This window comes from Phyllostomus hastatus, unplaced genomic scaffold (genome assembly GCF_019186645.2).
Source record: "Phyllostomus hastatus isolate PE091 unplaced genomic scaffold, TTU_PhHast_1.1 phas_contig_118, whole genome shotgun sequence".
Classification (NCBI taxonomy): domain Eukaryota; kingdom Metazoa; phylum Chordata; class Mammalia; order Chiroptera; family Phyllostomidae; genus Phyllostomus; species Phyllostomus hastatus.
Window position 1 is genome coordinate 401 of NW_025333543.1, and position 9,436 is coordinate 9,836.

The 9,436-nt window shown below is 35.5% G+C and overlaps 1 long non-coding RNA gene across 1 annotated transcript; it reads left to right on the forward strand.

Annotated features, from left to right (window-relative positions):
* The first annotated feature begins 825 nt into the window (after nt 1-825).
* Nucleotides 826-8,573, forward strand: LOC123824655. Its single transcript, XR_006786734.1, has 2 exons — nt 826-1,643; nt 5,933-8,573. It is a non-coding gene; the product is annotated as an uncharacterized LOC123824655 (long non-coding RNA).
* Nucleotides 8,574-9,436: the final 863 nt, after the last annotated feature.

The window sequence follows — 9,436 nt, forward strand, 5'->3', positions numbered from 1 at the left end:
CTTGTTTTTAAGATATCTAACAGTGAAATATCACAAGATAAACAGCCTCTTGAGGAAATCAAAAGAATGCCAAATTGTGTCTACTTATCAAAGTCTTGCAGATATGATCCTTGAGTTAGACTTCTGGAATATAGAACTTAAGGCCTCTTACATATATAAAAATCTAAATTTGGGGACTAAGTGTCTCAATCATTTCGACTATTTTATTATTGGACATATTTCTCCAGTTCAATTTATAACTCCTAACTGGAACCCAATCGATGTTAAATAATTATAGTAAAATTATTTTTTTCTAAGACTACTTACCTTATAAGCATATTAATAAGATATGTTTTCATTTTATAAATGATTTATTAATGAAAATAATAAATATACACAGGAAACTAAATCTAAAACATTTTTTAATTCTATTTAGCAATTATTGATAAAGAACGGCAAAGAACCAAAGAACATCAGTGAGACAAAAAAAGAATCATGCCTATAATACATAAAATTTATGTTTTATTGAATTTGCTAAGAAAAGGTGAATCATTAAGATTTATTTACTTATAAAATTCATATACATGTACAAAAATGCATTTTTTAATAAAACAAAGTATCTCTTCTATAGTGTACATCTTTGAACAAACCCTTAGGGTATAAACCTTTTGACACATATTGACAAACTGCCCACAATTGAAATTGTAAATAAAGTCCTAATCTGGAAATAATTTTGAAATATTCTAAAGGGACCCCTAAAACACCTCAAAAGATTTCTTTCTTTTTTCAAATATTTGCATTCTTTCATGCACCATAGTACATTTAAGCTGGACTTTATTCAACTGTCACTTCATATGGGTTATCAACAGGTTCCCATTGTTGCGTGTATGTTTTCTGGACGGTCTGAAGGTTTCCCCTGCTGCGAGACTGCTGCCTTCACAGGGACAAAGAAACTGCTAGGAAATGTGTTTCCCACTCGGAGTACACGTTTCATAATGTTTAGTGATTGAGGCACCCTCTTCACTGAGCAAATTTATACAAGATTTGACAGACAGTCCTGAAAACTTCTTGGAATCATCACTGGCTCAGTTATCAGGCAAAGTCAAGAAAACTAATGGAAAAACTGGATCCAAGCACAGCAAGTCTTAATTACATGAGATAGAATGAACTGATGAGAATGGTTACAATTTTTATGATATTTCTGGTTATCTTTTTGTTTTCCAGGTATATGGAAAAAAATTGCTAAAGCTAGCTATATGATTTTTTCCTCCCTACCTGATCCCACTAGAATTTGTCTTGTTATGCCACAATACAATTAGGAAGTAATATATCTAACATGGTGGAAAACCACAGTCTAATTAAACATGAATTCTAGACATTTAATCCTTTAACAAGTTATATTGATATGTTGTAAAAGATATTGTAAGACGAAAAACCACAGGCCCAAAATGGCATCACCCATGCCCATTATACTAAACCTAGACTTACTATCTGATCTAACTGCAGTTTTAACTTTTCTCAGAAGCAATCTTAGCCAACCAGTCTGAAATATTCTTGCCAAACGCCATTGAGGCCAGCTCACGTGAGACTTCTCCTTTCCTCCACAGAAAGAAGATGCAATCTGCATGATGAAAACCCTTCCTGATTTCCCCCCTAAAGAAAAGGTGACCTGGCCTAAAAGTATACCTTTCTTTTCTTTGCTGATAGCTCCCTTGCCCCACGTTGCTTCCTGTAATGTCTTCCTGATAAGACTCACTCACTGCTCCTAAAGGAAGGTGTCCTTGTCTGAAATAATTCTCTCTTAATTTCTCAGTTCAACCCTTTTTTCCTTATAAATACTTTCCATTTTGTACATCTCCTCTGAGTATCTTTTATACTTCTGGTTACTAGAGGGGATGCTGCCTGATTCACGAATCAATTAAAACCAGTTGAATATTCAAAATTTACTCAGTTGAGTTTTGTTTAACCATATTAATATTTCAGCCTTGGAAAGAATACGATAGGTTGAAACTAAGAATGTTTCATTGAAATTAAGAAAGCAGTCTATTTTATTCTTGAAAATTCTTTTGGAAAGAATGTGAATGTACCTATAACATTCTATATCCAAAATATCTTTGTAGACCCCAGAGGCCTTATTAAAGAATGTATACATTTAATTGTAGGATTAGATTATTGTTCAATTTATGAGTCACCTAATTGATACTCAATAGATATATGCTAAATGAGTTAATTAAATGAATAAACTGGATATACTTTGAATTTCAGTAAATTTAAAATTATGGATGGCCAATGATGACACTTTAAAGATGTTCAAAGAAAAAACAAAACATATCCAGATGCTAAAGAGCTGTCAAAGAAAAAAAAAAGCTGGACAGTAGTTACAGCATTAAAAATAAATGTTATGAAGAAAAATTATTATTGCAACAGGGGAAAAGAGAACTGTAGAGAACCAGACTCAATTCTGAATACAACAAGGGAAAGTGGGAAGTTGTAGCAAATGCTCAGAGTGGGGGGTCAGTGGATAGAAAATTACTAAGAGGACACATGAGGAGTAAGGAGGAATTCTGGTTAAACCAACCTAACGAGATGCTTGCTGAAGACAAGCCAGGGTGATCAGAAATCACGTGAGAGATACTAGAAAATTAGGAAGCTGATTAACTATCCAAGATGATCCTATATGGAGGATGAGGTCTTCTTGCTACACCAACTTAGCAGGATTTCAGCTAGAACTAGACTCTACAACAAAGGTCACAGAAGCTCAGGGTTTGAGACCAGCCAAAAAATTGAATTCACTGAGTCTGATTAGTACAGTCAAGTAGGGACTACTTTGTCAGTCCCCCTTGTTCTATATGTTAAGTGGTGTGGTTTAAACTTTAGTAAACTTAATATCATGGCTCATGGGGATACTTTAAAATAAAGATGTTCAACAATAAATGAAGCATTCCATCCAGAAGCCACAGAGTTGAAACACTACTGAAAAGACAAATATGTCTTCTGTAGTTAAGCATGAGGCACTGAAACATCAAAATATGATGGAAACTAAGTAACCAAATAACTTAATAAAGACTTGAAGGGTCTCTAAATTCTAGAAGCTAATTACAAACACAATAGCTTTGCTGGGGATGCTCTCCGAGATGCCACTTATTAAACTCAGTGACGCCTGACCTGTAATCAACCCAAGGTCCATCCAACACAAAACGAGACCAGTCCTAGTTCATCTGTGACTACAGTGACTCAGCTGCCTAGCATGAACAGGTAAAGGGCTTAGTTAATACCAATCAAGTCAAAGTTTAAGAAGAACAATGAACCTTCCTATTATTCCCAATGTCTTGTACAATGAAGTTCAAAGAAGTATAGTAGTTACAACATGATCTATGAGTTTGCAACCGTTCAATTAGCAATAACCAATGTTTCTCATCCCTTGACCAGATGACTTCCATTTTTGATTCCTTAAAATTATCAACATTATATAGTTACTTCTTTTACATATGGAATTATATCAAGGATCCAAATGGCCACTTATAGACTAACCCAAAGAGAAAACACCTACCTGTTCATAAATTACTTTTGTCCAAAAGTGATAGGTACACAACTATACCATTTATAACTAAGCACATTGAATAATTCTGAAGATAAATTCCATCAAAGAAAAAGATATGAGTTCAGCTTCACAAGATAATAAAATGGCTATTTTTTGCTCTTATCTATTTAAGATATCTCGGTCCTATAGAGATACCAGACTTCTTAATGAGCACCTAGGATGTAGACTGATTATTTTCCTTTAAGACAGAGAACTGGTTCAAAAATCTGGTCAGAGTTATAAGTGATTTAATATTTCTCTTCCTAAAACGACTTGTTCTGCAGTCTACCTTGAGAATGCACGTTCTGTGAAAGCACAATTCGGGCTGAAGTCTCACGCAACCATATACTTTCCCAGCATATTTATCTCTGTCTTCACTTCTGAAGAACATATGGCAACCCAGTCTAGGCCAGGTTTTTAGCCAGGATCTAAAGAAAAATAAAACCCAAATCTTTTATTATCCCTTTCAAAATTCCTATTTCTTTGAAGAAGAAGGGTTTTGTATGTACAGGTTCTTGTGCACTTAAAGAATGAGTATCTCACTCCGTGGATATCTCACTTGTCTTGCACCTCTGCTGTAAACCTCTTTGCCTTATGCAGTTTTTAGGCCCTATTCTGAGCCCAGAGATAATCTCTCAGTGACTGCTCCCACCACACAGCCTTTCCAAATGGACCTGACTGCTGAGGTATGAACCTCTGACTGCCGCCAAGGCTACCTCAAATACATCAAAGCTTTCATAAAAAGTGTACTATTTCTTCGCACCACTCACAGTTGGTGTTTACATTTGAAATATGCCTGTCTCCTTTATGAGACTGGAACGACACTGTTGTGTCCTCAATTCCCAGTACTGTGCCTGGTACATAAGTACTTAATTGAACTGGTGAATGAGTGAATCTATTACACAACTAATCCTGTCACCAGATTTTTTTTTTCCTTTTCTCCAATTTCACCAAATTACTTTTAATCTTCTACAATTTTCTCAAAGCACAAATTCATCTACTGGATAAAATCCAATTTACACATTAACAAGATAAAGAATTGCAGAGCTAACAATTCTCCACCTTAAGTAACAATAGCTGCTTTTGACCTTACACTGTGATATGGAAAAGAAGATGTATTTTAGAGGTTACAAATTAGCAGAGACTATAAAGATAACCTATTTTAATCTTACCTAATCTTATTTTCTCAGAACTGCCCTCAACTGCCATTATTTTTTAGCTAATGGTGTAATATAGACCAAGATTAGAATGCAAGAGCCACATAGCAGCACTAGAAATATTCATGGTTGTCTCCCTTTACAATGTCTTTCTTTTCCCCCTTCTTAGATTCACTTTTAACCTTTTTCTTGCTATCTTAACTGACTCCTGCATCTCATGGCTACAGGGATTAAGGGCCTGAATGCAGAAAAGGGTTGAAGCTTTACTTCCACCTTTAGCTCTATCATGTGATAGCTGGAAGATTAAAATTGTTTAATCCTCAGGTGTCACATAACTCCAAAAATATTGGTAATTCCTAAATCAGTCTAACTCCTAGGGTGCTGGGATGATGTGTGAAATGCTGTCTATGAAGCTCTGTAAATCCAAAATGCAGTATTATTTCCCCCAGACTACCTATTTTATTAAATCTTGCTTAATACGGTTCATTTGCATTTACTCCAAAGTATAAGGCAGCTATCATGAGGTGTGGAGAGAATTTTTTTAACCTATAGAAGCCAATATATGTAATTAGACTAAAGATATCTAGAAAAAATAGGGATTGTGAAACCCTAGTCCAAGAACACCAAAGAAAGATTTGCCACGGACACTAATATTTTTACACAATACAGAGAAATTTGTGTGTAATAGCAGTGATCTAAGTCTCCCTTAAGGAATGTGGTCAATGAAAAAGTGAGGGTAGGAAGAAGAGTCATACCTAGAAAATTCACTTCAAATTGTAGGAATTCAGTACAGTTGTATTTACATTTAAACTGCCCCTTTAGCATAGACAAGGAGGCTTCAAGGCAAATCAGGTGCTTCTAGTTGAAGGAAACAAGACCTTTAAGTCGAGCCTTCCGCAGGAGACCTCAGTTGCCCCTCCACCCCAACATCGTTTCTGGCCCAAATCTAATTACAAAGAGCATTCCAGAACAAAAACAATATCACCTAAATAGTCCTGTGTTTTGGGCAAAAAGAGAGGATAAAATATTAAAGTTTCCTCCAGTTAATCTGCCTTTGGTCTGTTCAATTCATAGGCTACAGCTGCAGAACCTAAGAAAGCGAAGGAAAGTTCTTTTTCCTCCTGTACACCCAGCACATAGTATATACCAAATAAATGTAAGTTGTTCCTGTGTCATTATTATTAATGTTAATCCTTGCCTCCACCCTCTTCTGTAGGAAAACGTGAAAAAAGGAGGCAAAGTCCAAGACCATTTAATGATTCATAGACCTGTTCTCATCAAAGCTTCTCCAGGAAATAAAAACATATTTTAAATCTAATTATGTGACTTATTAAGAAGTTGTTCTGGTGGAAATGAAATACTCAGCAAATTCACACAGTGGTGGAGTCAGATCTGATGATGGTGCTATGCCTTGGGAACGGCATTCCTCACCACGCAGTATGCTCTGCGTGGGAGCCTACACAGGAAAGTCTTCATGGATCATGAAACCACGTTGGACCTTAATGTGCATTGCTTTATTTGGCTTCCTCTAAGAAAATCACCTATTCAAGTTTAGACTTTAAACTGTCTTCCTTCAGCCCAGTTGAAATATTTTTGTGATTTGACAAATGTGATTTATCTGGACAGTTTTCAGTCTTTTAAATTGGATCAGTGAAATAAGTTAAGTGGCATATAAGTTAATGACATTGAAAACAAATAAAGCAAAACAAATGATTGGTATAGAATCCAGATTTTTGGTGTTTATATATTAGTTTGATCAAATAAACTGGTTCTTCTACTAATTCACAAAAGAGGAGGAAGAGCAGTTACCAATAATCCAAGAAGCCACATTTATTACACCTATAAGATATGAGTAACCATTAGTAGCTATAATTGTCATGAAAATAAACAGTACATCTAGAACATAAACTATATCAAAACACGTGACCAGTGCTATCCAAAGAGAAAAGTTAACTACATCAACCTTTTAATGCCATTATAAAAGATGCATTAATATTCATAGTCATCTCTTCCCCTCCATTCCATAAAAACCTGAGCACATTTACCCTTGTAGAGAAGAGCAGACAGTTGTGTTTGTCTCCTGAGAGCAGAAGAAAGCAGAAGTGCCCTGGGATTCTCATCTGAGACAGGAGGAGCAGAAACTCAGTTGCTAGAGTGACTTACAGCTACTGAGGATCTGGCTATTAGAGATAGGATGGGAGTGTCCTGAAGGCTCACTGACTCAATGAAAGGTACAAAAAAGGAAGGAATTCTGAGTGAATGGGGAAATCAGCTGTGAAAATATCCAGGAACATTCATTAGGATGGGGGCTGTTCTGCTTCAGAATTTTTGAAGAGTATGACTGAATATAAGGTTAGGAGATAGACCAAGTGTAACGTTCAGTGTTGGGGACAAGATCTTTATAAAACCTATTCTTCTGCTAAAATTTAAAAATTAAAAAATAAACTTCAAAAGCACATGGTCACTTGTCAACGTAATTACAAGGTAATGAGTCTCCTAAGGTTGCATCTAATGTACTTAATAAATGTTTACAATTTTGACAAAAAAATATTGTTTTATTCAACTGTGTAAGACTCATTTGCTTTTAATTCTTAACATGCAAGAGCTACAGTTTAAAAAATCCAAGATAGGATAATATTTATGAATGGCTTAAACTGCTTTAATGAAATGTGCAATATTTGTTATATTTTAAATGTTACAAGGGTACAGCAAACATTTCATGAAAATGTTATTGAGAGACAGTGTTTATAGAAAATCAATTTCAAACAAATCTCTGAAATCAGACAATCAACAGCTGATTATGAAGTCATCTAAGGATTTTCAGTAAACAATTAATTATGACATTTAAAGTTCTCAGTAACACGCCAGGATAAGAATTATTCTTATTTTCCAAATGAAGAAATAAGCACTAGAAATAATTGAATCAGTTGCTCACCATACTAAATCTACCTAATTCTGATGCTCTTGCTCTTTACAAAAACTCTAGTGTACAAGTCACTCTCATTATAAAGATAAAAATGTGAAACACACATGACATTTTCTGAGAAGGGAGACTAGATATTTTAATTGTTTAGTAGAGTATATAGATGGACAACTTTTTACTCGTGTAATTAACCACTGTATTTCGCTTTAGAATCAAATACACTTGAAAGATAAGAATTAAAACTTACGCTAAGTATCTTCAAAGGTATGCAAGGCTCTTATCTCTACACCATCTGCCTGTTTTTGGTTTAGATAACTTTAACAGACTGGTAACACCTTTTATTATTTTTCATTCAACTTTTATGTGTTGTATATTTACTCCAAATGATTAATGTGTTAGCAAGGCAATAGTTTACAAAGTTTTGATTTGGAAAATGAAAATACTATACTCATATTTACAACCTTTTCAATGTTTATAAACATTGGTTATATTGCCAAAGCTTTGTCTGGAATATCAAGTTGGAGAGACACAAGCATAGACTCAGATATGACCAAACAGCTTCAAGGAACTAAGACTGACTTTATGGATGCAAATAGAGTGCTCTTGGAAAAAAATTAGCCTGGTACAAGTTTCCCGGAGCAGGCTCACCAGGCCAGTGAGGAAGGTCACTCCACGACATGTGTCAGAACCTCAGGATATTTTGGGGACTTTAAGGGGAGAGGAATTAACCCAAATCTAAAAGTATATTGGGCAATGTCTTGTGGCAAATACTTGGCTTGGCTTCTTAGTACCAACAGGCTGTTAAAAGTCCCACCTGGATATTCCTTATAAAAGTTTCAACAAAAAGAATTTAAAAGAGCCTATATGACCAACTGCTGTTCTTGCTACATTGCTATAATCAGTTTTTGGAAATTAAATTTGTTTTACAAACAAATTACTTTTAATGTGGCTATTTTTGATAAAAATTAGGGCGATGACGAGAGAAAGAAAATTATGTTCTAGAGAAACTATAATACATACCTGTGGATTAAATTCTAGTTGTGTTCATTGTCTTTGAGGTTTCATTTTCCACCTATAAGCTGGACTGGAGATGGAATTCTCCTACTGTCCTCTAATATTTGGCTACAACTAGGCCACTAATGTTTTCCATTCTTCCCCTACTTTTGACTTGGAGCCATTGAGAACTAAAGCTACCCTTCTCCTGAAGCCCTACAAACTGAAACTGAACCACCTGATTTAAACTTAAGAGAGATCACCACAGTGACCCAGGATTAGACAGTCTTCAGGCCTACTGCTGTATAAGCCGTTCTGAAAGTTTACCTGAACACCCAATGGCACCATGGGAGACATTTCAAACCACAAAAGATGCTTCGGCTCTAATATCTAGGAAACTTCTAGTCTGGCTACCACCAAAGCCTAGAAGCTAGTTTATACTTAGCTCCAACCACTGACCCTTGTTTGTCTTTCGTTTCCATAGAAATGCCTCATTAAATACATGGTGGCTTTCTTATATAATAAAGGCCCTACTGGAACCCTGCCTACATCACCACCTCCTGAAATGAACTTAATTGGACCAACCCGTTGTCAGGACTAACTGGTTCAGTGAAATAGGACAGCCTACAAATTCAGCTTCTGGACTGTTAAACTTCCAGAAGGTTCAAAGGTGGAACTGTAAGGGGGCAAGATCTGCCACCCCAAAACGTGTCTGTTTGGCATGAGGATTAATTTAGGCTGATAATATTTAAGAAACAGAAGACTTGGAAAATTTATCTTGTTACCTGCTCCTTAAGGGCCTAA